Here is a 27,596-nt window from a genome sequence, read left to right as displayed (position 1 = left end):
ATGCATTAATGTCCCAATTTTGCCACATCCTCTCCAATATTTATCACTTTCCTTTACTGTCATATTGGTCAATCTGCTAGGTTTGAGGTAGTACCTCAGAGTTGTTTTTATTTGCATTTCTCTAATCAGGAGGGATTTAGAATAGTTTTTCATATGAATATTGTTTGTTTCTTCATCTGGAAACTGCCTATTCATATCCCCTGATCATTTGTTTACTGGGGAATGACTTGATTTCTTATACATTTGACTTAGTTCCTTATATATTTGAGAAATTAGACCTTTCTCAGAGAATTCTGTTATAAAAAATTTTCCCCCAGTTTGTTGCTTCCCTTTTAATTTTGGTTGCATGGGTTTTATTTGTACAAAACCTTTTTAATTCATGTAATCAGAGTTATTCATTTTACATCTTGTAATGTTCTTTATCTCTTGCTTGCTTTCAAATTCTTTCCTTTCCCATAGATATGATAGGTATACTATTCTATGTTCACCTAATTTACTTAAATTTCCCTTTTTATATTTAAGCAATTTACCCTTTTTGAATTTATCTTGGTATAGGGTGTGAGATGTTTATCTAAGCCTAATTTTTCTCATACTGTTTTCCAATTTTCCCAGTAGTTTTTGACAATGGGTTCTTATTCCAAAAGCTGGGTCTTTGGGTTTATCGTACACTATCTTGCTGAGGTCATTTACCCCAAGTCTATTCCATATATCCACCGTTCTGTCTCTTAAACAGTTCTATATTGTTTTGATGACCATTGCTTTATAGTACGATTTAAGATCTGGTACTGCTAGGTCTCCACCCTTCACATTTTTTTCATTAGTTCCCTTGATATTCTTGATCTTTTGTTCTTCCAGATGAACTTTGTTATAATTTTTTCTAATTTTATAAAAAGTATTTTTGATAGTTTGATAGATATGGCATGGAATAAGTTAATTTAGGTAGGATTTTCATTTTTATTATATTAGCTCATCCTACAATGAGCAATTAATGTTTTTCCAATTGTTTAGATCTAGTTTTGTATGAAAAGTGTTTTGTTAGTTGTGTTCATATAATTCCCAAATTTGTCTTGGCAAATAGATTCCCAAATATTTTATGTTGTCCAGAGTTATTTTAAATAGAATTTCTCTTTCTAACGCTTGCTGCTGAGTTTTGTTGGAAATATACAGAAATACCGATGATTTACGTGGGTTTGTTTTGTACCTTGAAATTTTGCTAAAGTTAATTATTTCCTCCAGCTTTTTGCTGATACAGTTAATTATATGGATGGTTTTCCTAACAATGAACCAGCCTTGCATTACTGGTATAAATTCCACTTTGTCATAGTGGATAATTCCTGTGATAACTTGCTTTAGTCTCTTTGCTAGTATTTTACTTAAGATTTTTGCATCTATGTTCATTAAGGAGTTTGGGCTATAGTTTTCTTTCTCTGTTTTTGGTCTTCCTGGCTTGGGAATCAGTACCATATTCTGAGACAGTCTTCTTCAGTTCAGAAAGGGAAACCAGTTAGGAGGACTCTTAGAGAGTTTCTCTTCTCCCTTTCAATCCAATGTCTGAGAACCCAGGGTTCTTTATCTGGGATCCAGGAACTTGGTTTTTGGAGCAGAGGAAGGACTTGGACAACTGTATTCCAATATAATTTAATTCCTTTGTTATCCTTACAAAATTTATTTCATACATTTAAAGACTTTCTGAGAATGGGTTTCATAGACTTCATCAGACTGCCAAAGGGGTTCATGACACAAAAAAAGGTTAAGAAACCTTAGTCTGCATCCTCTCCATCCCCACTCCTGGTCAGCCAAACTATTTAGAATGAATCTCTCCCCTGAAGGAGAATGACTTCATTATCTATCCTCTCTGTGCTCTATTTTATAGGAATTCAGTGAATGAATATCTTTTATACCTAGCATAGATTTGCACCGCACTTTACTTGCATTATCTCATTGAATCTTCAAAACAGCCCTACAGGATAGATGCTACAAGGTAGAGTCCATTTTATAGTTGAGGAAAATGAGGCCGACTGAGCTGATTGCCACCTATTCTACAACAAATAGTCTTGTAGAATTTCCTAGAGCCCTGAAAGTTTAAGTGACTTGCCTGGGATCACCCAGCTATTAAGTAAGTATATGAGGCAGGATTCAAACTCAGGCCTTTTTTACTTTTAAGTCCAGCACCCTGTCCATTATGCTTCCTAGCTGCCTCCCACTGCAATTTATATTATCCCATAAAATTCTTTATTCTGACCTACTTCCTCACCCACTCAGTATCCTGAAAGGAAATTTCATAATTCCTTATACTTCTAGTATTTCAAACTATAATTTAGTCAGGTTCACTTCCTCAACCAGCAAAAATTATTGCCTTCTAATGAAGTGGGGAAAAAATCCATTGGCATGTTGCTACTCTTTTGGTGATTGAGTCCATTTATCAGAAATGACTTAGTCCTAGTGTGACCTAGTTCTAGAGAGAGTCAATACTTGAAGTCTTTTCAGTTTGATAAAGAACTTATCAGGTCTAGTGCAACATTTAGAAACCCCTAATCATCTTTACCCTGTGATATGACATCAAAGAAGGAATTTGATAGAAGCATTATTTAGTAGAAGACAATAAATATGATGGAATCCATACAGATGTGTGGTTCCTTATATATAAGGCATCCTCCTAGCTGAGGTGATGTCAACTATTGTAGCAAAAGCAACACTTAGTCCAAGCAGGAGAGACTATTTTCCCCCCAAAAAGCAATTGAACAATTTTTGAGACTTGTTCATGGGGAGTGAGATTTGAGTCATTGAAATAGCTTCTTAGTTGTCTAAGTATGAAAACCAATTATGTGGCAAATGTTTCTAAGGCTTGATACATGCTCAGGTAAGACACCATGGCAAATATGGAGATGAGGAGAATAATGCCCACTTGAACCAATGCTTTATTCTTGCTAAGTCTTTCTCTGCTCTTGGAGAGTCAACATGGCATAGTGGATAGAAGCCTCAAAGTTTTCCTGTCTTGGGTTCAAATTTTGCCTATAAGAGATTGGTGCCTATGAGGCTCTTAGCAAGTTTCTCAAATTCTCAGGGCTTTGAATAACTGTAACAGAAAAGATGCCAATCTGCCTTTGATAGAGGAAGTAGAGGGGACTTGTCTAGGAGTTTTCTACATGAATGAGATCATGTCTAGTTCCCATTTTATTTTGCTCATTATTACATAGTCCACGGGTGTCTTAGTTCACTCCAATTTTGAGCCTGATCCACCAGACCAATTGGAATCAAGCTTGACTGAACATCAGTCCTCTCAGACTTGGTACCATACATTTATGAACAGAAAACCTTTTTCTTATTTTTCAGGGTTTTTTTGTTTTGACTTTGCATTGTCGATTTAAAATAATCTAGTCTCTTTAAGAGAATCTTCTATTTTAAGTAGCTTCTCTATCACTTGTTCCAAGTTTTTGACATTTCTGTCTTTCTTGTTTGAGAGGTCTTAATTGTTTTTTACTGTTGACTTTGAATCTTTTATACTTCTAAACTATCTTGGAGGTTCTTTCAATTCTTCCATTGCTATTTCTGGGGCCCAAAGAGGATTTGTTATACTATTTTCTTTGCTTAGGAATTCCCTTCATTCTAAAATATTTTTTTACTTATTTTTTATTTTTCTTCATATTTTCCTTTATTAATTTACTCCCTAGATTATCTGTGAAGACTTTATGATCAGTTATTTTCTTTCCCACATTTGATGCTTTTTATTTCTTTAACCTAATTTTTCATTGTTTGCTATTATATGATGAATATGGATGCCGGGCTTAGCTATGACATCTGTCATTCACCCATCTTGCCAGAAGTTCCTGTTTTTTATCCTTTTGTTTTTATTTAACTTGTTTGGAAGTAGTTCCTTGACTTTTGTCCTAGATTGCCCTGTCATCATAATGAATCCCAATCCCCCTTCAGCCAATACTTTCTCCATTTTGTCAGTGCATAGTTTACTAATTAATGAGGAATATCTGAATGAATCACAGCTGAGGAGAGACTGATTACTGATTACTATCTCCTTAGAGAGATAGATAGATGCCTGTTGCCTCATAAAACTTAATGTAGACTTCAGAGTATGGGTGGACTCATTACGTTCAACAATTGGATGATGATGGACACAGAATGGTGAATCTGAAATGCAATTTTCTGACTTTTTTCCTATGGGTTTTATCTTTTTAAAGGTTTTGTCTTCTCAACATTTGTTCCTTTAAAAAATGTTTCTTTACCTTTTGTTTTAATATCATCTTCATTTCCAGATATCTCTTCCCCAGAAAATTATTACTTGTAATAAAGAATGTGTGTGTGTGTGTGTGTGTGTGCGCACATTGAGAAGGAGAGAGAGAAATAGTTTTACAAACCGAACATATTAACTGAATCTGGAGTTTATTCAGTTTTCTATAGTGCACTTCTGCAAAGAAAGGAAAGACATTTTCTCTTCCAGTCTTTGGAATGAACTTGATCATTATATTTATATAGCAAATGGTTTCTTTTTTTTTAATTATTGAGAGATAAAAGTTCAGATGTATATGTGGGGGCCAAGTCCTCCAAGTAGCAGAGGAACCACTGCACTCAATTTCATTCTTTCTCTTTATATTATAGTAGTCATGTATTTTGTTTTCCCATTTCTTCTTACTTCACTTTGCATCAGTTCATATGAGTTTCCCAATGTTTCTCTATATTTTCTATATTTGTTGTAATAGTCCACATTTAGGTGTAACACTTTATTCATTCCTCAACCTAGTAATTTGCATCGATATGATAATTAAATTTGCCTATAGGAGCTAATAAAATAGACAAGTGAGAGAGATTGTAGAGAAAAGAGAAATGGGACCAGGACAGAGTCTTGGGAGACATCTATAGTTAATGGGCATGATATGGAAGATGAGTTAGCAAAGAAGACTAGGAAAGAACAGCCATATAGTTAGGAGGAGAACCAAAAGAGAGCAGTTTCATAAAAACTCAGACATGACCTTCTAGCTGTATGACCCTGGGCAAGTCACTTAACCCCCATTGTCTAACCCTTACCATTCTTCTGCTTTAGAACCAATACATAGTACTGATTTTAAGATGGAAGGTAAGGGTTTAAAAAAAAATTAGAGGAGAGATAGTGTCTAGGAGGGGATTTGATCAAGGAGGGTTAGGGGTTACAATTGCCGGATGTGGATTCAGGAATATCTGAGTTAAAATTTCACCTTAGACCCTTACTAGTAGTATGTCTGTGGACAAGTTGTTATACTTCTCTGTTTCAGTTTTCTTATTTATAAAATGAGCATAATATCCATCTCACAAGATTATTACGAGATCAAATGAGATAACAGTGTTTTACAAACTTCAAAGTCTTATATAAATGATAGCTATTATTATTTTAAATGCAGCAGAGGGGCCAGCTAAGTAGTTCAGCGGATCAAGAGCCAAACCTGAAGACTAGTGGTTGTGCATTGAAATCTGACCTCAGACACTTCTTAACTATGTGACCCTGGGCAAGTGATTTAACTGTAATGCAGTGATTCCCAAAGTGGGTGCCACCGCCCCCTGGTGGGTGCTGCAGTGATCCTGGAAAGTGGTGATGGCCACAGGTGCATTTGGGGGCGGTGAATAACTGTAAGGGGGTGGTGATAGTATGTGACAGGGGCACTAAGTAATATTTTTTCTAGAAAGGGGGCAGTAGGCCAAAAAAGTTTGGGAACCACTGCTATAATGCCTAGCCCTTACCACTCTTCTACATTAGAACCAATATTTACTATCAATTCTAAGAAGGCAAGGTTTAAAACAAATAAATTCAGCAGAGGGATTAAAAGTCTAAGAATTGAGAAAAAGTTATCATACTGAAAGCAATTTTAGTTAAGTGATAAGATTAGAAACCAGATTGCAAATGATTACAAGATGAATCAGAGACAATAAATGTAGACAGGACTTTTTTTGGGAGTTTGGAAGTGAAAAGAAGAGATGTAGGGTGTCTAGTTGGTGATATGGTAGGGTTTAGAGAAGGATTTTTAGGATTGGGAAGATGAATATTTGAAAGTAGCAGGATATGAAATATTAAATTGAGTAAGATTAAAGATTTGAGAGTTGGGGTGATGATCATGGCTACAATCTACTGAAGAAGGTAGGAGAAGATGGTATCAATGGTGGCTGTCATTCATAAAGAGAACCAAAATAATATCAGGTATACTGTCTTTTGACTTGAACATAAGTTGAATTTAAGTGAGGCAGAATTGCATAAAGTGGTCAGCATTACTCTTCTTCCAGAGTCATAAAAAAAAGTCAAGATGACTGCTGATGGCTTGGGATGCAGTGGATAATCTTGGCATCTTCAGTGTCTAACAAAGCTCTAAGTGCTCCATAGTGCCGGCTTCTTCTGCCTTCATGGCCATTGGAACAAATTGTTCTCATCTTCCCCTCTGACCAGGGGAAATCTCCACATGCCTGGGTAGACAACCCCCTAAGTCACCAACAGTTTGGAGGTTTGTTGGTTACCCTCAACCTGATTTTGAGCCCACCTGCTGAGATGACTTTACCGAAATATGACCATTACACGTGCTATAGCTTCTTGGAGCCACAGGTGAGAGCTGGGTGGACCCTATAGGGGAAAAGCAGCCCTGAAAGGGCTCAGCAAGTCCTCACACCAGAAGTACCATTCTTCTTTTAAAAAAAAATTTTTTAAACCCTAATATCTTTCATATATATTCTTCTATATTAATTTTATTTGTTACAGGGCTAGGCAATGGGGGTTAAGTGACTTGCCCAGGGTCACACGGCTGGGAAGTGTCTGAGGCCAGATTTGAACCTAGGACCTCCTGTCTCTAGGCCTGGCTCTCAATCCACTGAGCCATCCAGCTGCACCACCAGTCTTCTTTAACCCCCTATACATCCCTCTGAAGAATATAGAGAATAATGAAAAACTTAAATGGAAGTAAGAGTAAAATCAGAAAAACAATATATATAATGACAACCATAATGTAAATGGAAGGAATAATAGCAATAAAATGAAGAATGGATGCCATGAAACTATAATGTCTTGGCTGCAAGGAAAAGAGAATGTAGCTCCCTCCCTTCATTACAAAAATGAGAGTCTATGTGTTTATAAAACTGCAATATGATGTCATATTTAGTTAATGTGTTGATGAACTCTCCTGAAATTTTTTATAACTCTTAAAAACATTTTTTTAATTATAAGGGATGGCTTTTCAGGAGGGGGCTATATTTTTTTAAATAAAGGCAATGTAAAAATAAGAGATCAATTCAAATAAAATTAAAAATTGAAAAGAGAAAATCTATGATGTATGATCCTCAGAATAATGTGGGCATATGGAAAGGAATCAGGATGTGCTCACTGAATCTCATTAAGAAAAAATGAATACTTTATCTTGGGGAGCAACCAGTATTTATTTAGTCTCTGGTGTGTTCAAAAAATAGGATAGCTTGTTGGGGCATATCTGTGCATTAGGTTAATTTTTTTTTTGCTTCAAGGGGCATGCCAGACTTTTCTATAATGACTGCTGATGAATCATTTGGAGCTTCCCATATCTGATAATGCACCATGAGTCCAGGTGCCATTGTTCTGCCAATGTGCCAGAGCTTCTTCCTGAGTAATTGCTCTGAACTTACTACTTTTTGGAAATAAGGATACCTAACAGAAGAAAGAAAGATGAGCTGAGCCCAACAGAGCACAAACAAAAGACTGATAATGGAATAAAGAAGACTTTAAAGCCAAGTGGTGGTAATGTGGAAAGATAGCACAAAGTCACTAGACTTCCATGGGCCATAAATAGGAAAATTTATGTTATAGTATCCAAAATGGTTGCTACTGTAAGAATTAATAAGGATGTTACTTTGCATATTGTTTCTGTACTTGGACATAGAAATACTCAAGGACTACTGAATTTATTATGCCATAAAGGAATCCAACAAGAGATCATTGTGCTTTTTTTCAGGAAATTTTCTCCATTACCTTGTATGGGGAGGTTTTAGGCTATGACAAGCTAATGATTTTTTAGAGAGTCAAACTTGGGAGTGGAATAGTAATAGTTGGGGCTTTGGGTCTGATGTGCAGAGATGGGTGGGGCAACTGACTGCTGGTGGACAAAGGACAACTAGCATTTTATGATGTCAAGGACAATTGAGATCTCTTATCTGGGATAAAGGCACGGAAAGGCTCAGTCTGCCTACTGGTATCTGAGTTGGCAGGAGTGAGTGTCATTGTTTTCTAAACTGAGTGAATTTTACTTGAAGCTACCTTTTTCTTTCTTACTTAGGGACTCAGTCCCTTTCTAGCCTTCCCCTTTGGGGAAGTCTGTAACCACCAGAATCTACCAGCTAGAATTGAACTGGCTGAGACTACTGATCACCAGAGTATGTGAATATATCCTGTTTCCTGTTCTTGAAATTCTTAGTGGTGAGAAGCTTTGTGGCATCTGTGGAGGTTGGGGATGGGGATTGTTTCCAGAACCAAATGTGATAAGAGCTATTTTCTGAGTCCAAAAGTGGGAGAAATGAAAGGAGCTTTGAGAGTCTGTGCTCAGCAGCGAGAACAGTTTTAAGTCAGCCCAGGGGTAGGCTTCAGATTGGATTTCCTTGGAACTGCCTTCCTTCTAACGTCCTTTGAAAACTGAACCAGAATGGGGCAGCTAGGTGACTCAGGGGTTAGAGCACTGAGTCTGGAGTTGGGAGGATCTGGGTTCAAAAATGACCCTAGACACTTCCTAACTGTGTGACTCTGGACAAGTCACTTAACTTCAATTGCTTAAGCCCTTACAGCTCTTCTGCCTTAAAATCTATATTTAGTATTGATTCTAAAACAGAAGGTGAGAGTTTAAAAAAAAATGCTAATTGGACCAGAGGAGCAGATGAATTGATCCCTATAATGGGAGAATGCTGGGAAATAAGAAGATTTTGCATTAGGAGGATCAAGAGAGAAGAACAAAGTGCCATAGACCACTGATCACTCCCAAACTGCTTTGTATTATTTAACCACGTATATGCATGTATGTAGACACTTTATATTTATGTTATATATACTTCATATGTATTTGTTTCGCCCATTAGAACATAAGCTCTTTGCAAGGAACATAGCAGGCAATCAATAAATATGTGGTTTCAGTTTAATTCCATAGCTGTCCAAGATGGAAAAAAAAATACAATGGCTTTTTGTAGCTTTCTCTGAGGGGAAATGCAAGAATGAATGGGGTGGAGGGGCTGATGATGACAGACTAGATCACAAAATGAAACAAACTTCTGGGAAGTAAAACTAAAGATGAGGATGTTCACTGTTTCCATATGATTGAGATTTTGGAAAACTCATCCATTTTTTTCAGTAAGTGTTTATTAAGAAAACAAAAAGCAAAAACAATGAGATAAAATTCTTTGAGGGATTATGTTAAATTTCCACCATCAGGTGCTCTTCTAGATTTCCCGGAGCCTGCTGTTTGACCAATCAGAACTCTAAGCCCCTAGACTTTATTCTGATGATTCATCTTGCAACTATAGTGGGCTATTTACTAGACTGAATTTCTCAGTGTCTTGATGGTCTTGTACTGAAAGTGTTTTTATATTGGAATTGACTGTTGCAATGACTCAATCTAAAGATAAATAATTCCTCTTGGGTCTGTTCTTGATTTCAGAAGCTCATTAATCTGGAGATATTGGGACTTCTCCAAGTGATTGCCACTTTCCACCTTCCTGCTTAGGAACTTTTATAACTAGCTCCAAATGACCTTGCTTGGAAGATTTCTAATACAAGGATAAATGAATGATCTTGACAAGTCCAGAAACAAGATTTTCCTTTGGGCTGCTTCCTCAGGGTCTCAGACCAAGGAGGAAAATGTTTATTTCTAAAAGAAAGAGAACACTTGTTATACATTCTTTCCTTGTAAAATATACTTAACTGATCACCTACCTTTGAGGCACAGTGCTAACAAATATAATGATGAGAAAATGATGGAAAAATAAAGATATGATGATGGAAAAAGAGGCATTACCTGTTCTCACTGTCCAGCATAAATGACCTCAGGAGGTTCAGGAATTTATGTCTTGTGATTGCCAAAATGAATACTGGGTTCTGTTTTGAAAGGATTTCAGAGGATAAGTAGTGGACGGGAATCAGATACATGGAACACAAGTAGGTATTGACTTTGGAGTCAGAGGACCTCAGCCAATGGTGAATGTTTAACAATCACCTAACCAGAAAAAAGTATCCATAAAACACCTTTCTCCATCAACAAAACAACAAACTGAATCCTGATTCATAGTGTTTGCCAATTTCTGAGATATAAATAAATGTCCACACTGAAAATTTTAATAATTAGCTTTCAAAAGCCAGCAAGAATTGGTTCTAGCACACCCCTGACTTCAGCTATACTCTCTACTCCTACAGAATCTTAGGCATAAGATCACTTTATATCTCTGGGCCTCAGTTTCCTCATCTGTAAAATAAAGGGTAGATGACTTCCAAGAGGCCCCAAATCCTGCTAAAATGCTCCAAGAAGGGTGACTCTATATTCAGTCAGCTGTTTGCATGTCCATGTAAATTAGTTTCTCACTTCCTTTCTGTAAAGTAGGCATTAATAAAAGTGATAGCTAAAACTGTTGTAGAATGGTGGGAAACAATGGAGAAAATGGGAAGGCCCTAGAGGGCATTTTGAATCTCACTATGGTAATAAAAGAATATGACCATTACTAGAGAAGGTCAGCTAGGTGGTGCAGTGGATAGATGCCAGACCTCTGAAGTCAGGAAGACCCCTCCTCATGAGTTCAAATATGGCCTCCGACACTTACTAGCTATGTGATCCTGGGCAAGTCACTTCATCCTGTTTGCCTCAGCTTCTTCATCTATAAAATGTGCTGGAGAAGGAAATGGCAAAGTACTTTTGTTAAGGAAATCCTAAAATAGGGTCACAAAGAGTCGGACATGACTGAAAGACTAAACTACAACTGCTAGAGAACTGAAAACAAATAGAAAAAAATATTTTAAAAAAGAATTATCAAGCAAATTAGACCTGACTATAATAAGGACTCTAGTTGACACAACATCACTTTACTATTAATCTTTTCAGAACTTGTCTTTGGGGCTTAGCAGAACAACCCTCTTAGTACTTATGTGTTAGTATTTTTTTTTTCAAGGAAATCCTAAAGACGTCACATGGGGAGAAGACGGCATGGATTATTTCCTAATGGTAAGAACTTTGGCTTTTAATAATCTCAGATGGGAACCATCCCCTCTCTCCTTTTGGTGCTCAACCCTATGCATCTTAAATACTATATTCCCTGGAAACAACTCTAGCTCAATATGTGGTCTTAAGAAAGTTGACTCAGTCTCAATTTTCTATGTTTGAGACCATAACTATCTACCTATTATTTGCTTGAGAAACCTTTCAGCAGGCCTTTTTACCTCTCAGTTATCCTCTTTTGTAAAATGGGAATGATAATCCTCATTATAATAATGCTTTCAGAAAAGCAAGCCTTTTTTAAATAGAGGAAACACTTTCATGTAGTTCTGATAGGTCCTCATTTGCCAAATGTTCATCAAATGAGGCGAAAGAGAAAAGTGTTTCAGAAATGATTAAGGTATTAATTAATTGGATTATATCTTGGTTGCCTCATCCATAACTGCCTTTCCCCATATGCTGTGGTCATATTTCTTCACCATCACTCACATAGTCTCTTCTTCAGCTGCAGATTTGGTCCATTTCCCTCGGAAAGCCTTCTTTAACCAGGCAACATCGGTGTTAGTACCCTGTCCCCCGCACTGGATTTCACCCTTGTGGGAACAAGAATACCATAAGTCCAGAGCTGAGAGGATACCCTACCTCAAACATGAGGCCAGAATCACGGAGCCATTGGTGTCACCCTACAGTTGGAAAAAGCCTGTTGATTCTCAGCGACTTAGCCAGTCTGCCCTAGAGACCCAACTGCCCTCCGTGGATCACAAGGCTCTGCCGTTCCCCCGTCTTCATCAGCAAGATGTGACTAAAGCAAATTTACACCATAAACACCCTTCAGCCAGCTCCTTCTTGGCTAAACCTAAATCTGACTTCAGATCCAGGGTATGTACTGTACCTCTGTCGTCTGCCAAAAAACATTTCTCTCTGCTTGACTCCAAACCACAACATAAAGGTCCACTGGACTCTAACCACAAGATAGAGGCTAATTCAGGTCCCAGCTACTTTCCCAAGATTTTCGCTGACTATGACCATCGACCTGAAGATCGGAATCGCCACTGGGCCCAATCTTCAAAATTCCATTACCACAAGGCTGAATTTCCATTCATGAGCAACAGGTCCGTGTCAGTAATTGGAACCAAAACATTTCCCAAGTGCCAAGCCAAGACCACACAGAAACCAGTAAAAGCAATCCACTCATCCGAAGCTTTGCCAAGGCCCAGGATCCAAGGCAGAGGTCCAGCTACTAAGTACCATCCTGGAGGTGTCCCCTCATCCCGCCTTGACTATTGGTGCAAGGCCACATCACTGAAGACTTCTGACCACTGGGTTCAGGCCAAAACTTTCAAGGTTTCAAATTGTAAGCATAACCTTAAGGAGACAGTATCACTATTACGATGTATTGACAACCGTTCCAAGGATCGATCTACACTTTTAATAAATCTGAATGGGAGAGCCAGAGCCTCGACTGCATGTCCATCCTGTCCACAACACTGGTCCATAGCCACAGATTTGCCATCACCAGGTCCAAATCATCAGGCCAGCACAACACTTACACTCTCACGAGACTTCAAACCAGGGGAAGCTTCTTTATTCTCTCAGGAAGAACCCTGTCCTAAGAACAGCTCTTCACCTTTCCCTGAGGCTCCACTGGGCCCTGATTACAAGGCCACGGACACATATGGTCTACCCTTGCTCTCTGAAAGCCAAGTTTCTCTAACCATGATTCCAGTCTGTTTGGACCACAGCAAGGCAAAACAGGACTCTCAACTTGAGGCCACAACCCTGCTCTTCCGGAACCATCAGAAGAGCATCTCCGTGGGCTCTAATGTACAAATTGCATCTTTAGAACATGCCCCAGGCTTGGATGCTCAGACAGCACTATCCTTAGAATATCACCAAAACACAGAGGTGGTAAGAAGTCAGGACTACCTGACCAAAGTTCTACAAGACACGACCCCAAAGAAACCAACTCCTAAGGGTTTGGGCCAACTGGCCAAACCACTACCTAGCAATGGATGCACAGAAGAACTTGTTGCATCAAACCCAAATGATCCACAGACTATACTGCCAACAGACTGTGACAACCAAGATTCATCTCGACTAGATCAAGACTCAGCCTGCATATTAACTTCATCCAACTTTGAGTGCAGAACCACATATTCACCTAGTCCTGATGACCACCAGACTAAAAATGTACAAGATGATCATAACCAGGTCACACCTCAAGAACAACACAACCAGGGGGAAACAAAGGCACCAGGAGCAGACCTTCAGGCCGTAACTCTCACAGACCAAGATCAAGAGGATAAACTATCAATAGGTGCAGAAGTCCAAAACAAAACATATCATCCAAGACCACCCACATCGGGCACAGAACAACAGGTTATGAATCCACATAGAAGTGACCCCCAGATTACACCTCCAGCCAGTCATGACTATAAGGCTACTGATGTACCAGACCCAGATGCCCTACTCCATGCAGAATTGGAACAGCCAGAAACAATGCCACCAGAAATTCAACACCAGGGGCCGGCTCCCACAGACCAGGCAGAGTGGGAAACATCTCCACCAAGCATAACAGACCCCAAGAACCCAGGGCTTTCTGGTCCTAAACATTGGACAACACCTCTATCCAGTTCCGATGCAAGGACCATAATACCACCCAGACTTGACCACCAAGCTGAAGATACCCCAGATGCCAATGCCCAGGGAATACTTCAGACTGAACAAGAATGTGAAGTATTGCCACCAGGAATAAAACACCAGGTCATGACTCTTGTAGACTTATCACACAAAGTAGTGATTTCACTGGACTTAGGTTTCCAGGATATAACTCTGCCAAAATACCAAAACATAGCATCCCTAAACATTGACCAAAAGTCTAAGGATGCACTTGAGAGCAATGCTCAGATCTCCCTTCAGAAAGAACAGGACCATTTGCAAGCAATGCCACTTGGAAAAGATAACAGGATGACAACTATAGAAGTCCAGGATCGTGAAGCAATACTTTCACTCAATCCAGAATGTCAGGTCACTCTTCTACTAAGAACTGATCACCAAGAAGACTCGGTTTCAGATGCCAATGACAAGGCCTCAGAGGTCCGACTAAAACTATCACAAAGAGAGATACCACCAGAATACTACCAGCATACATCTCTCTCAAGACAGCATGAACGGGTGGCACCTTCACTACTCATAGAACTACAGGAAGTAACTCTATCTGGTCTCAGTTCTCAAGATAAACTGAAATCCAACCCTAACCATCAATCAGAAGCTGTCCCAGACCCCAATACTCAGGCTGTACCTCCATTAGACCCACAACACTCAGGAACAGTGTTAATGGGTCCAGGGGAAGGCACATCTTCATCTGGTCCCAGGCCCTCTTTTATTCCTCTATCCAGTCCTAAAAATGAGACTGAAGCTAAATTATATGTCACTAACCCCAAGGGCACAATTCCATGTCTAGATGAGAAGGAAACAGTTCCACCAAGCTCAAAATATAAGGCCCAAATCCCATCAGGTCCTAAACACCCATGGGAAGGCTATGACCCCTACCCTAAAGCTGAACTGAGCTCTAGGCATCTAGACGAATTTCAGCCTAGGCCTCAACATCAGACCAAATCCAAGAAAAACTTCATACACACTTCATGGTGTTTAAATTACATCAAGCCATACACCATTGAGGGCGGTGATGTCCCGGAAAAAACTGTTGAGAACATCATTAGTTCCATCCCTCAGGACAAATTAAAAAATGACATCTGTGAAAAGAGTATCTTACAGAAGATGAAGAGGGGGTCCTCCCTTTCTGGTAACCAGGACATCCTACTGGATTATTCTGTGTGCCTAATTTGTGCCTCCTGGATCCCACATGGGTGTCCCCATGTTTGGGGGATGGAAAATCCTTGTGAGATAAAATTGCTGGCCATACCAATGCCTCTGTCCAGTTCTGAGGAGGTAGTAAATGTGAAATTTGTCCTCCAACTAAACCAGCCAACCAAATATCCCATTTTTACCTTCCCGTACTCCCATTACAATTTCCCTCGTCACATAGCCCACCCAATGAATTCTCCAATATCTTCCCATTCTGCTTTGGAATTCCCTGGTTTTGCCAGGAGAAAATGGTTTGGCTTTATGCTTGGCAGGGACTCCCAGAAGGGAAGGACCCTACCTACAAAACAATGGCCATACACAGAGAAAATGACCATAACAAAGGATGGCAGAAGAGAGGAAACAACATTAAAGGAACATCGGACATTTCTCAGGTCTCTACTAGGCATTTTTCAAAAAAAGCAGAGGAAGAATTAAATTATCATCTTTTCTCTCCGAAAGGAATTGATTCCCCTGGGTATCTTTGAAACTTGTTTCTGATTTTTGTCTCCCTCTGTTATCCTACATACTTTGACAGGGAGATGGCAATGCTCTTGTATTTCCTTTTCAGTTTGGGTGTGGGGAACCACTCAGGATTCTTCTTGAGTGATGAAAAGAGACAATCTTCATGCTTTCCCTTCCCTCTTATTCCTTATTTTAACTTCCAGAAAAACAAACTATACTCTGAATGTCTCCCCTTAGAGCAGATTAAGTTATTCTCTACTTCCCCCTCATATTCTATTTTATAGCATTTAATGAACAGGTTCCCCTCCCAATAAGGCTTGGCAAAACTGATCATATTACCCAGGAACTTGTCTTCCTCACCCAATCCTCACCTTAAATGGAATCACAACCAAAATTCTATACTTTTAATATTTCAGCATTTGAAATGCCATAATTTCATTAGAATTCTGTACAAATTGGAGGGAACAATAGAAGGACATTTTCATCTTTTAAGGCCAAAAAGATTCTACTTTTTGATGATGAACCCATGGTTTCACCAGTGGTATGAAGTGGTTCATTGCTGGGACCTTATGGGAAGTCACAAAGGAAAATTAGGTGAACTTGTCACTGCTGAAAGCAATCAGCTTTTATTCACTTGTTTTAGATCACAAGAGTAGGCTATGTGTCTTCTCTGGAGATAACCAAGACTTGGAGCATAAAATAAAGAGACTAGAGAGATAGAAAGGGAAATGGACTAGAACAGCACCTTTTCTTAATTTCCCATCCTAGGGCAACAGAGGAATCCAATGAAAGAATAGGGAAGGGATATGTCTCAGGATATAACCAAAGCCTCAGACTTGATGCTCTGTGTACAGGCCACAATATAAGTAGGAAGGAATCCACAAAAGGCCTGCAATAGGCCACCCTTTGTACTCAAGACATCATCATACCTGACTGTCAACAGTTCCATGGATCGGTCTCTTGGAAGTTTCAAGTTGGCAGATTCTGTAAAAGATGAGCATCATCTGGAAATGCTCTTCTCTTCAACTTTTACTCTCAAAATACCTAGATCCCTTCAAAACTCAGCTTAAATGTCAAACTCTACTTGAGGTCTTTCTGGATAGCCTTCCCTATATTCTATTCTCTCCTCCTCCTAACCAATAATTTTCTATTTCTCATTTTTTAGAACTTCTATGTGTACAACATGTTGTTCCATTGGAATATAAACTAAGTAGAGGAGGTAACATTTCATTTTTGTGCCTAGCATAGTATCTGATGAATAGCGTGCAGACATATCTCAAGATATTATGGTTTCAGTTTGACTACCAAGATAACATGAGTCATGTGAATTTTTTGGTTTCCCAGGGCATATAAAAGTTATATTTACAATATATTGTAGTCTATTAATTGTACATTATTATGCCTATAAAAGTACATATTTTAATTAAAATACTTTATTGCTAAAAATGCTAACCATCATCTGAACCTTCAGTAAGTGGTAATCTTTTTTGCTACTGAAGGGTCTTATCTGACTGATCAGGGTGATAGTTGTTGAAGGTTGGGGGTGGCTGTGGCATTTTCTTAAAATAAGGCAACAATGAAGTTTGACAAATTAACTGACTTCCTTTCACTTAAACACTTAAAAGTCTCGTAAGGTTAATGCTTCACTTAATTTTAATTTTGTTGTGGTTCAGAGAATAGGGAGGCCCCTGGAGAGGGAAAGAGATGGGGAATGGCTGGTAAGTGGAGCAGTCAGAACACTTAATAACCTTTATTAATTAAGTGCACTTTTTATGGTCTCAGTTCATGGTAATTCAGTAGTAATACCAAAGGTCACCAATCACAGGTCATCATAACAGATATAATAATAATAAAGTGTTTGAAATATTGCAAGAATTTCTAATATGTGACACAGAAACATGATGTGAATACCTGCGGTTGAAAAAATGGCACCAATAGATTTGCTTAACATGGGGTTACCACAAACCTTCAATATGTAAACATGTGTAGTATCTGCAAAGAGCAATAAAGCAAAGCACAATAAAATGAGATATGCCTATAGATGAGAACAGGGAAAGGATAATTTAACATAAGGAACTCAGAATGAGCAAACTCCTTTCTCAATACAGGTAGAAATCATCTCTGTATGACCAAGAGCAGAAGTGTAAAATCCCCAGTGAAGTAGGAACATATGCAAATGTAATTGGGAAATGTTTAACAAAATAAATAAAAGTACAATACAATCTAGATAAAGCTAATTTGTGGTTTTCTAAGTCAATATGTGGCAGACATTTGAGTTTGAAACTACTGGCCTCAAGCACTGGGAGATCATACAGCCAGTCAGAGGCAGGTCTGGAATAAAGTTCTTCCCAGCTCCAAAGCCTCTCTATTTACTGAGTCCTTTATAGTATCTCTGTTTTAAATCATTTGTTAACATATAATTATTTCTTACAGTGAAAAGGGTTCTCTCTGGTGATAAGGCCTTAAGCAAATCAGTTTGCTGAGCAACAGGACTCATCAATTATTTTCTTGATCACCATATATTCCTATATGTTTGAATGCTCCTACAATGATTTCCATATTTTATGGTAATAGGCTATCTGTAATCAAAACTAGGAAGTATAATTTTTCACATTAAAGTTCACTGAATTTATGAGATGGGTTAAGTAGACATGTAATAAGGATGAGCCAGCACAGCGTTTGTAGGATGTCAATAAATGCTTGCCGATTGATGAAATGGGAAGCTTCATTAGGCACCCCAATTCAGTTCCTGCTAAATAAGCCAATGTGGACAGTGCCTCCTCAAAGGGACTAGACTTTGTGTATCACCCTCTTCCTGTATCCCATCTCTATTTAGGAAGGAGAAAGGCTCACTGAGCATGAGTGAGAGACAGTAAATATTTTCCTTCTAAGTGATGGGGGAGAACAGTGATGGAGAATGGGACCTGGTGCTTTAGATCCTAGGCTTTTACCAGTTAGCAAATATTGTAAATTAGAATGTAGAAAAGTCCATATCATCCTGTGCCTTCCCTATGCCTTCTTTCCAGCTGATAAGAACTTGCCTAACATTCAAAGCCTGCAGAAGAGGGTACCTGAGATGTCTTGATTAACAGGTGATGTTAAATGAGACATAGTGAACATTACACATGCCCATTGGGTATCTTTACTATTAAGGGAAAATCTTTATAATTAGGGGAAATTCCCCAAACCTTGTGAATGCCCCCTTTCTCTTTTGTGCCTTCACCCAAGTTCACCTAATGACACATAGACCCTTAAAACACACTTCCATCTGAAAGAATACCTGGCCACTCAACACCTTCTTTCCAGGTTTTTAGCCTGGAATGCCCCCCAAATTCCATGGAGAGCAACACTCTGAGGAAAGGCAGAGAGTTTCCATAAATGGAAGGAGGCAATCCCCAAGACCCTCAATAAATCTAGAAACCTGAATCCTGCAGTGGCCCCTTCATTGCCCTAGCTGTTTCACCTCCCTGGCCACACATTATATCATCCTCAAACACTTTCATGCCTTCAGATGAATGGAGTCTGAGCTGCAATTCTTTGGGTGAGAACCCGCCTCTGCTCTCCCACAACAAACATGCTCTCCCACTACACAAGGAAATTGTGATGATAATGCCGCTGAAAGGACACACATAGCTGTGAATTCTTTGGAGTATATTATATACAGAGGAATGTTCTGTAAGGGAGTGGCTGGATTTTTATGAGTTTCCCAGAATAAGCAGGACTTTTGCAGACACCCAAAGGAGGCCCCTAGAAGAGTTTCTGGAAGTTGGTTACTATACCCTTCTACTTCTGTGTAGGACTTGTTCAAATATGATACCCATAAAAAAAGACAGATGAATTGTGAATGATGTGAGAGGATTATTGAAGGATGAGATACCCTCTTGGAGAGATTACAGATTCAACAGATTTCTCTACCATGCCCAGAAGCTTCTTCATTCCATTCTTGGACTTCTCACTAGAAGTATACCCCAATGGCCCCTTCTAATTGGTTGGAAGAACCTACTTTGTAAGGAAAGTGCCCTAGCTAGCCATGTCTTCATTCTTTTCCAGGTTCCACTCCTTATTGTAAGGGTGAAAAAGGGGTTTTATGGGTTCAATATATCAAAGATGGTCACCAGAGGATTGAACTATTATCAATGCTCATTTAAGAATAATTTCAAATCAAAATGGACTTTTATGGAAATTTATTTACATGAGAAGAGAGAGAGAAAGTATGGAAATAAGAATCTATCCCACCGATTAGTCCAGGTAGATCTTGACCCTCAACTGAGGGTTAAAGGGCCTGAGGCCCAGAGGTAAAAGGAGCAAACTTCATTCACAGATTATATAAAAAGAAGTTTCTTAATAGAAGTTCAGGAAGATTCAGTCTTTAAACTCACCACGTGGAATAGTCTTGGTCACAAACAAGCAAAGCTCCCTCAGGTCCCCTTCACCAAACCAGCAGCAGCCGCACTCCCTCAACTCCCTCTTTTAAAGGGGTCACAAGTATGTGTCACTTCCAGTGCCTTCCCCTAGCCTGTGTGTCCAATCACAATAGATGCTTTCTCATAGAAAGCATAGGGGGCAGTGCCTCAATTCTGATTCTTTACTCACTCTAGCACACATGGGTTAGGACCTCCCAGAATTGGAAGGTGCTCTCACCTTTGGTGATTAAATCTAAAGATGGGCAGTGTAGACTTAATCTAATTATCACATTACTCTGCAGATTTTCTTTACCATGACTTCATTGGATACTTCTCTAATTCCCTATTTATTTTTGCTTTTTGTCATCTTCCCCTAATAGAATGTAAGCTCCTTGAGAACAAAGGCTGCCTGTATTTGTATTCCCATTGTATAGTACAGTACCTGGCAACCTAGTAAGCACTTAATAAAATGTTTATTGATTTAACTTAACTCCTCTGAAATTTGTAATGATGACTAGAATTTAGAATGGAAAGGTTACACTTTATTTTAAAATGCAAATCAGAACAAATATAATTATTAGATAGCTTGTTTTAAAAAATTATTATATTTAAAATGTGTAAGATAATGTTAAAACATTATTCTGATAAATATTAATTCATGAAAGAGTAGAGAAATTACATCTTCATTTAGAGCCAAGGAATTTAAGTCAATCCCAAGCTATTTTATTCACTGCCTTCTCACTTTGAAGCTATTAAAAGAAGGGGAAAAGGAGAGAGCAAACATTTGTATAAGATCTACTTTGTGTTGGGGTGTATGGGGAATTTATGGAGGACTAGTACCTCTGATATGAAGGTTTGCCGAGATCTTTTCAAGCTGCTCATCTATCTTTGATGCCCACCTTTCACCCAATTCTCACTTACAGCTCCAAGAAACTGTAGCATGTGCTTGGCAGACAAGCTAAACCAGGACTGAACAGAACTGACAGACCTCAAACCCATCAATGAGTTAGGGGAGATGTCTACCCTAAGCATATGAAAGATTCCCCCAGAGTAACGAGTAGATGAGAGCAATTCATTTCCTTGACCCTGAAGCTTGGACACTGTGGAGCATTTAGAGTGTTGTCAGACATTAAAGATGTCAAGGTCATCCACTATATTTGGGGTCATCACCAGTTGTCCTGACTTTTGTCCAGCCACTAGATGATAATTGGAAGAGAAAGTGAGGCTGACAACTTTGTGCCACTCTGCCTTACTTAAATCCAACACATATTCAAGTCTAGACACCATCCTTGTGATGTCATTGGTTCTCTTCAAAAAACAAAAAATGGACAACAACAAAAACTTGGTGCCAGGCATTGTGCTAAGCAATTTATAAATATCATCTCATTTGATCACAGCAGCCCTTCAAGGTAAGTGCTGTTATTATAATGTCTCAGTTGAAGAAACTGAGGCAAACAAAGGTTAAGTGACTGACTTGCCCAGGGTCACATAGCTAGGAAGTATATCAGGCAGGAATTAAATTCAGATTTTCCTGAATCCATACCAAGTGCTTTATCTACTGTATCGCTTAGCTCCCTCATTCTTCCAAAATTATATCTTCCTCCAAGGATTCTTAGTGTCGAGTGCAGACACTTACATTTCTTCCCCTTGGTGTGCTGGGCTGGTTCTGAAAGAGACTGGCCAGAATCAGGAAACCCCAGATATGCCACTCATTCTGATCAGAACTAGTTGTGAGGTCACTATTGCTCTCCCTCATTCTTTGGGGGATTGTATCATGACATCCCCAGAATGATTCCCTTTTAAGGATGTAACTTTACTCCAACTCTCCCAAAGTCTGTCTCTCTGTCTCTCTCTCTGTCTCTCTCTGTCTCTCTCTGTCTCTCTCTGTCTCTCTTTCTCTCTCTCTCTCTCTCTCTCTCTCTCTCTCTCTCTCTCTCTCTCTCTCAAATTGTATTCATTAATCTTTTATTCCTAAATTTACCTGCTTACTTTTCTAATATTTTTTCTCATTTGGTAAGTTTATTTGTCAAATGCCATATTTTTCTCTGTTTCTTTGAAGGTCTCCCTCGAATCCCTCTCCTTTTTGCTATAAGGACATCTTTTTTTCATTGATAATAAAGTTCATTTTGTAGGACATATATCTGTGGATAAAAACAATCTCATTTAATTTTCTAAATATTATTTTCTACTATTTTCTTTGATTTTTCATAATTGAGGAGTCTTGAATGATCCAGACTGATTTTTCTTTTTATGTGAAGTTCTTCTTCTCAGACACCTGCAATATTTTTTGCATGGTGTTGAATTTCTATAGTTTGACTATTTGATATTTTATTTTATCATATTTAGAATTTCTCTCTTTTGGTGTCCTATTAGTTCTAATATTATCAACTTTAATCCTCTATTTTAATATTTTCTGACATTTTTCATTATAATTTCCTGAAAGAAGGTTTCTAGATTTATTTAACTGTTCCTCTCATATTGTTATTCAGTTGTGTCTGGCTCTTTGTGATGCTATTTGAGATTTTCTTGGCAAAGATACTGGAACATTTTGCCATTTTCTGCTCCAGCTCATTTTATAGATGCAAAAACTGAGACAAACAGGATTAAAGGACTTGGCCAGGGTCACACAGCTAATAAGTGTTTGAAGCCAGATTTAAACTTAGGAAGATGTCTTCTTGACATCAGGCCCAGCATTCTATCCACTGTGCCACCTAGCTACCTTGTTCTTTTAAAGAGCATAATTATTTTTCAGTTTTTATAAATAGATTTGATTGAGTTATTATTTTTATAACATCTAGATTCCTCCTCCCATATGCCTCTTCCTACCAGAGAGCTTATAACAAATCTTACAATAAATATTTTTTTCTTTCTGCCCATTTATCATTTGAGGGATGACCCTTAAACATTTTCCTCTAATTTTTGGCTTTCCTTCTAATCTTGGCAACATTTATTTTATTTGTACAAAAACTTTTCAATTTAATGTATTCAAAATCTGTTTTACATTTCATAATTATCTCCATCTCTTGTTGACTCATAAATTCATCTTCTATCCATAAATCTAATAGGTAATATGTTCCCTGTTCTAATTTACTTACGGTATCTTTTATATTTAGATCAAGTATCCATTCTGATTTTATCTATTGGTCTAGAATTTCTGCCAAACTACTTTCTAGTTGTCCCCACAATTTTTAACAAAAAGTGATTTCTTATCCCCAAAATCTAGATCTATGCTTTTGCCAAATACAAGGTTACTATAATCTTTTACTACTGTTTGTAGTTTGTATGTCTTGTTCCACTGATCAACCTTATTTCTTTGCTAGTACCAGATAGTCTTGATAATTACTGCTCTACAATACAATTTCAAATCTTGTGTTGCAAGATCTCCTTCCTTTACATTGTCACTAATTCTTTGGATATTCTTGATTTCTTGTTCTTCCAAATGAGTTTTAAAATCATTTTTCAAGTTCAATAAAATAATTTTTTGGTAATCTATTTGAGATGACATTGAGTAAGTAGATTAGTTTAGGGAGGATGGTCATTCTAATTTTATTGGCTCTGCCCATTGTGATCAATTTCTCCATTTATTTAGATCTGAATTTATTTGTATAAAAAGTGTTTTATAATTATGTTTATGTGGTTCTTGGGTTTGTTTTGGCATGTATACTTCCAGGTATTTTAGCCTATTTATTATTTTAAATGGAGCATTTCTTTCTATATTTTCTTATAAAACTTTGTTAGTAATGTATAAAAATGATGTGTGGGCTTATTTTACATCCCTATCCTTTGCTAAAATAGTTGATAGTGTTAACTAACTTTTTAGTTGATTCTCTATTTTCCACAAATACCATCACATCGCCTGCAAACAAAGATAGTTTTATTAACTCTTTGCCCATTCTGATTCCTTCAATTTCTTTTTGTCTCTTATTGCTATTGTTAGCAATTCATAGGAATTTTATTCATGGTCTTTTCAATTTCTCTTTCAATATCTATTTAGATAGTCTATTTCCTCCTCTGGTAGGTTAGGCAGTTTTTAAAAACTATTCTTCCATTTCTCTTCCACTGTTAATTTTGTTTGCATAGAATTGAACAAAATAAGTTCTAGTAATTGCTTTAATTTCACTTTCATTAATGGTTTATTCATTCTTTTCATGTTTAATGTTAGTAATTTGGTTTGCTTCTCTTTTTTAAAAATCATATTAGCCAATGGCTTATCTATTTTGTTGATTTTTCATAAAACCAACTCCAGGATTTATTTATTAATTCAATAGTTTTCTTACATTCAATTTTATTGCTCACCTTTAATTTTTAGTATTTCTAATTTGATGTTTGGTTGGGGATTTTTAATTTGTTCTTTTTCACATTTTTTTATTGTATTACAAATTCGCCGATCTTTTCTTTCTCTATTTTATTAATATAAGCATTCAGAGATATACATTTTCCTCTAATTATTGTTTTTGCTGTATCACATAGATTTTGGTATGTTGTGTCATTATTATCATTATTCTCTTTAATGAAATTAATTATTTTTCTATAATTTGTTCTTTAACCCATTTAACAAATTCTTTAATATTAGGTTATTTAGTCTCCAAATTGTTTTGGCCTTTTGTGACCATGGTCTCTTATTATATAAACTTTTAATTGTATTATGGTCTAAAAAGTATGCATTTAATATTTATGCATTTCTACATTTAAATACAATGTTTCTGTACTCTAATATGTAGTCAGTTTTTATAAGGATATTATATTCCACTCAGTAGTGTGTAAATGGAATTAGTTCTAGCCCATTCATGGTCAAAACTCTACTTACCCTAGGCATCTAGATTATGTCATCCCCACCTCCCTTAGTGGAGAGGGGAAATGAGTTACCCACATGTGACAATAAGTAACAAATCAAGAACAAGGGACTGCCCTTTGGGCAGTTCAAATCAGTGTACAGGCTGCCATTTGTCCACTTGAATTAGAGGTGGACCCACAGGAAGTGATGAGAGGCACTATCTCTTCAAGTATGTTGGTTACTTCCTGCTGAGGCAGTTCCCGCTTTGAACTTGGTGCTGAAGGTTCTTGGCTGAGACCTCAGACTGCTTCCACTCTGAATTGTCACATGGGTAAGTTAGGCTGACTTCCTTGGCCTACCTTGGCATTTCTAAACTCTATCTTAAGTAGGCTTTTACCTCTCTGATTGCTAAGGTCTTGTGGCATATAATTTAGTTTGATTAGCCTTTTAACCCTCTCTCTCCATCCAGGCCTCTGCAGGCCTGGACTAGCCTCTCCCTCTCTCTATTTCCCTACCTTTTACCTTCCTAACTGTAAATAAACTACCTTAAACCTGATCCTGACTTGGGTCCATTTTAATTATGGAATCAATCTGAGTTATTGATTCCTGGTGGCCACACTTTGAATATATATCTATAAAATACCCCAAATCTCCCTCTTACAGTAGAAGGTATACTCCTTTTTATTCCCATTCAATTCTCTCCAGATATCTATCATATTTAACTTATCTAAGGCCATATTCATCTCCTTGACTTCTTTCTTACTTTTTTTTGTGTTAGATTTATCTAGTTCAAATGATACATATATAACCCAGTGGAGTTGCTGGTCAGCTCCAGGAGGGGGCAGGGATGAGGGGAGGGAAAGAACATGCATCATGGAACCATGGAAAATTTTCTAAATTAATTAATTTAAATGAAAATTTTTAAGATAGATTTATCTATTTCACAAAGAGGAAAATCAACCTTCCAACTATTATTGTTTTGTTATCTATTTCCATCTGTAACTCATTTAGTTGTTCCTTTAAATGTTTGGATGCTATAACATTTGTTGCATATAAGTTTAATATTGACAATGCTTCATTATCTATAGAGCCTTTGAACATAATATATTTTTCTTGTTACCTCTTGATTACATCTATTTTAGCTTTAACTTTGTCAGAGATCATGATTGCTATCTCTGCTCTCTTTGTATCAGCTGAAGCATAATATATTTTGTTCTCATCCTTTAATTTTTACTCTATGTGTGTGTCTCTCATTTTGATGTATCATCTTCTTGTTGTCATCCTCTTTAATGAAATTATTGATTGTTTCTATAATTTGTTTTTTAATCCACCCCTTTTTTAGAATTGGATTACTTTCCAATTAATTTTTGATTTGTCTTTCCATGGATCCTTATTGATTATAATTTTTATTGCATTATGATCTGAAAAGGATGCACTTATTTTTCTCCTTTTCTACACTTGGTTGTAAAGTTTTTGTGCTCCAATACATGGTCATTTTTTGTGTAGTTGCCATGTATTGCTGAAAAGGACATATTCTTTTTTATTCTCATTCAATTTTCTTCAGATAGAAATTTTTCTAAAACTTCCTTCACTTCTTTCTTATTTATTTTTGGCTCAATTTATCAACACCTGAGGGGGGATGTTAAGAACCCCACTAATATAGTTTTTTTTGGTTTTTGTTTTTATTTATTTTTTAAACCCTTAACTTCTGTGTATTGGCTTCTAGGTGGAAGAGTGGCAAGGGTGGGCAATAGGGGTCAAATGACTTGCCCAGGGTCACACAGCTGGGAAGTGTTTGAGGCCGGACTTGAACCTAGGACCTCCCGTCTCTAGGCCTGGCTCTCAATCCACTAAGCTACCCCAGCTGCCCCTCCACTAATATAGTTTTACTGTCTATTTCCACTGGAAGTTCATTTAATCTCTCCTTTTAAAATTTGGAAGCTATATCACTTGGTGCATATATATTTAGTATTATTATTACTTCATTGTCTATGGAAATTTTTACCAAGATGTTATTTCCTTCCTTGTCTCTTTTAATTAGATCTATTTTTGTTTAGCTTTGTCTAAGATCATGATTGCTACTCCTGCTTTTTTTACTTCAGCTGAATCACAGTAAATTCTGCTCCAGCCCCTTACATTTACTCTGTGTATGTCTCCCTACCTCAAATGTGTGTTTTTTGTAAACCATATATCATAGGATTCTGTTTTTTAATCCACTCTGCTATCTGCTTCTGTTTTATGGGTGAATTCATCCCATTCACTTTCACAGTGAAGATTACCAATTATGTATTCCCCTCCATCTTATTTTCCTCTTTTGATGTGCTCTTTCTCTGTCCTTCCTCACAAGTGTTTTGCTTTTAATCACCCCAACCCCAATTTCCTTCTCCCTTCTATCACCCCTCCTCTTGTCTTAATCCCCTCCTACTTCTTCTCTAAGGTAAGAAAAAACTATATACCCTAATGAGAATGGTTGTCTGTCATCACCCTCCTTTTCTCCACTGTAATTGTTTCTTGGAGTCTCTTTAGGTGAGATATTCTCACAAATATTCTGTTCTACCTGTCACTTCCCTTTTCTATCAGTGCCATCCTCTTTTCACCCTTTGATTGGGTAGGGCAACCAAGGTGTGCTACTACTGAAAGTTCCTATAATGCACACCTGAATTCAAATGAGTTCACACAAAAGATTTTTCTACATAGGTTCTCAAAGCTTCTGAATACAATCAGGGACCATTGGATTCTTCAATGAAGTCTCACCAAACACATGAGTTTTTAAATAATTCTAATTCTGGTCAACGACTCTTTTATTTTTACTTTATTTTTATGTTTTAAAACCTTTACCTTCCATCTTAGAATCAATACTATATTTTGGTTCTAAGGCTGAAGAGTGGTAAGGGCTAGGCAATGGAGGTTAAGTAA

General features: G+C 37.5%; 1 protein-coding gene across 1 annotated transcript in view; it reads left to right on the top strand.

Moving 5' to 3' along the window:
* The window catches only part of TF (transferrin), a 294,822-nt gene that overhangs the window by 202,505 nt on the left and 64,721 nt on the right, over nt 1-27,596 (top strand). The window lies entirely within an intron of this gene.

The sequence above is a fragment of the Gracilinanus agilis genome, chromosome 3 (assembly GCF_016433145.1).
Source record: "Gracilinanus agilis isolate LMUSP501 chromosome 3, AgileGrace, whole genome shotgun sequence".
In the NCBI taxonomy this organism is placed as follows: domain Eukaryota; kingdom Metazoa; phylum Chordata; class Mammalia; order Didelphimorphia; family Didelphidae; genus Gracilinanus; species Gracilinanus agilis.
This window is presented reverse-complemented; position numbering and strand designations above follow the sequence as displayed.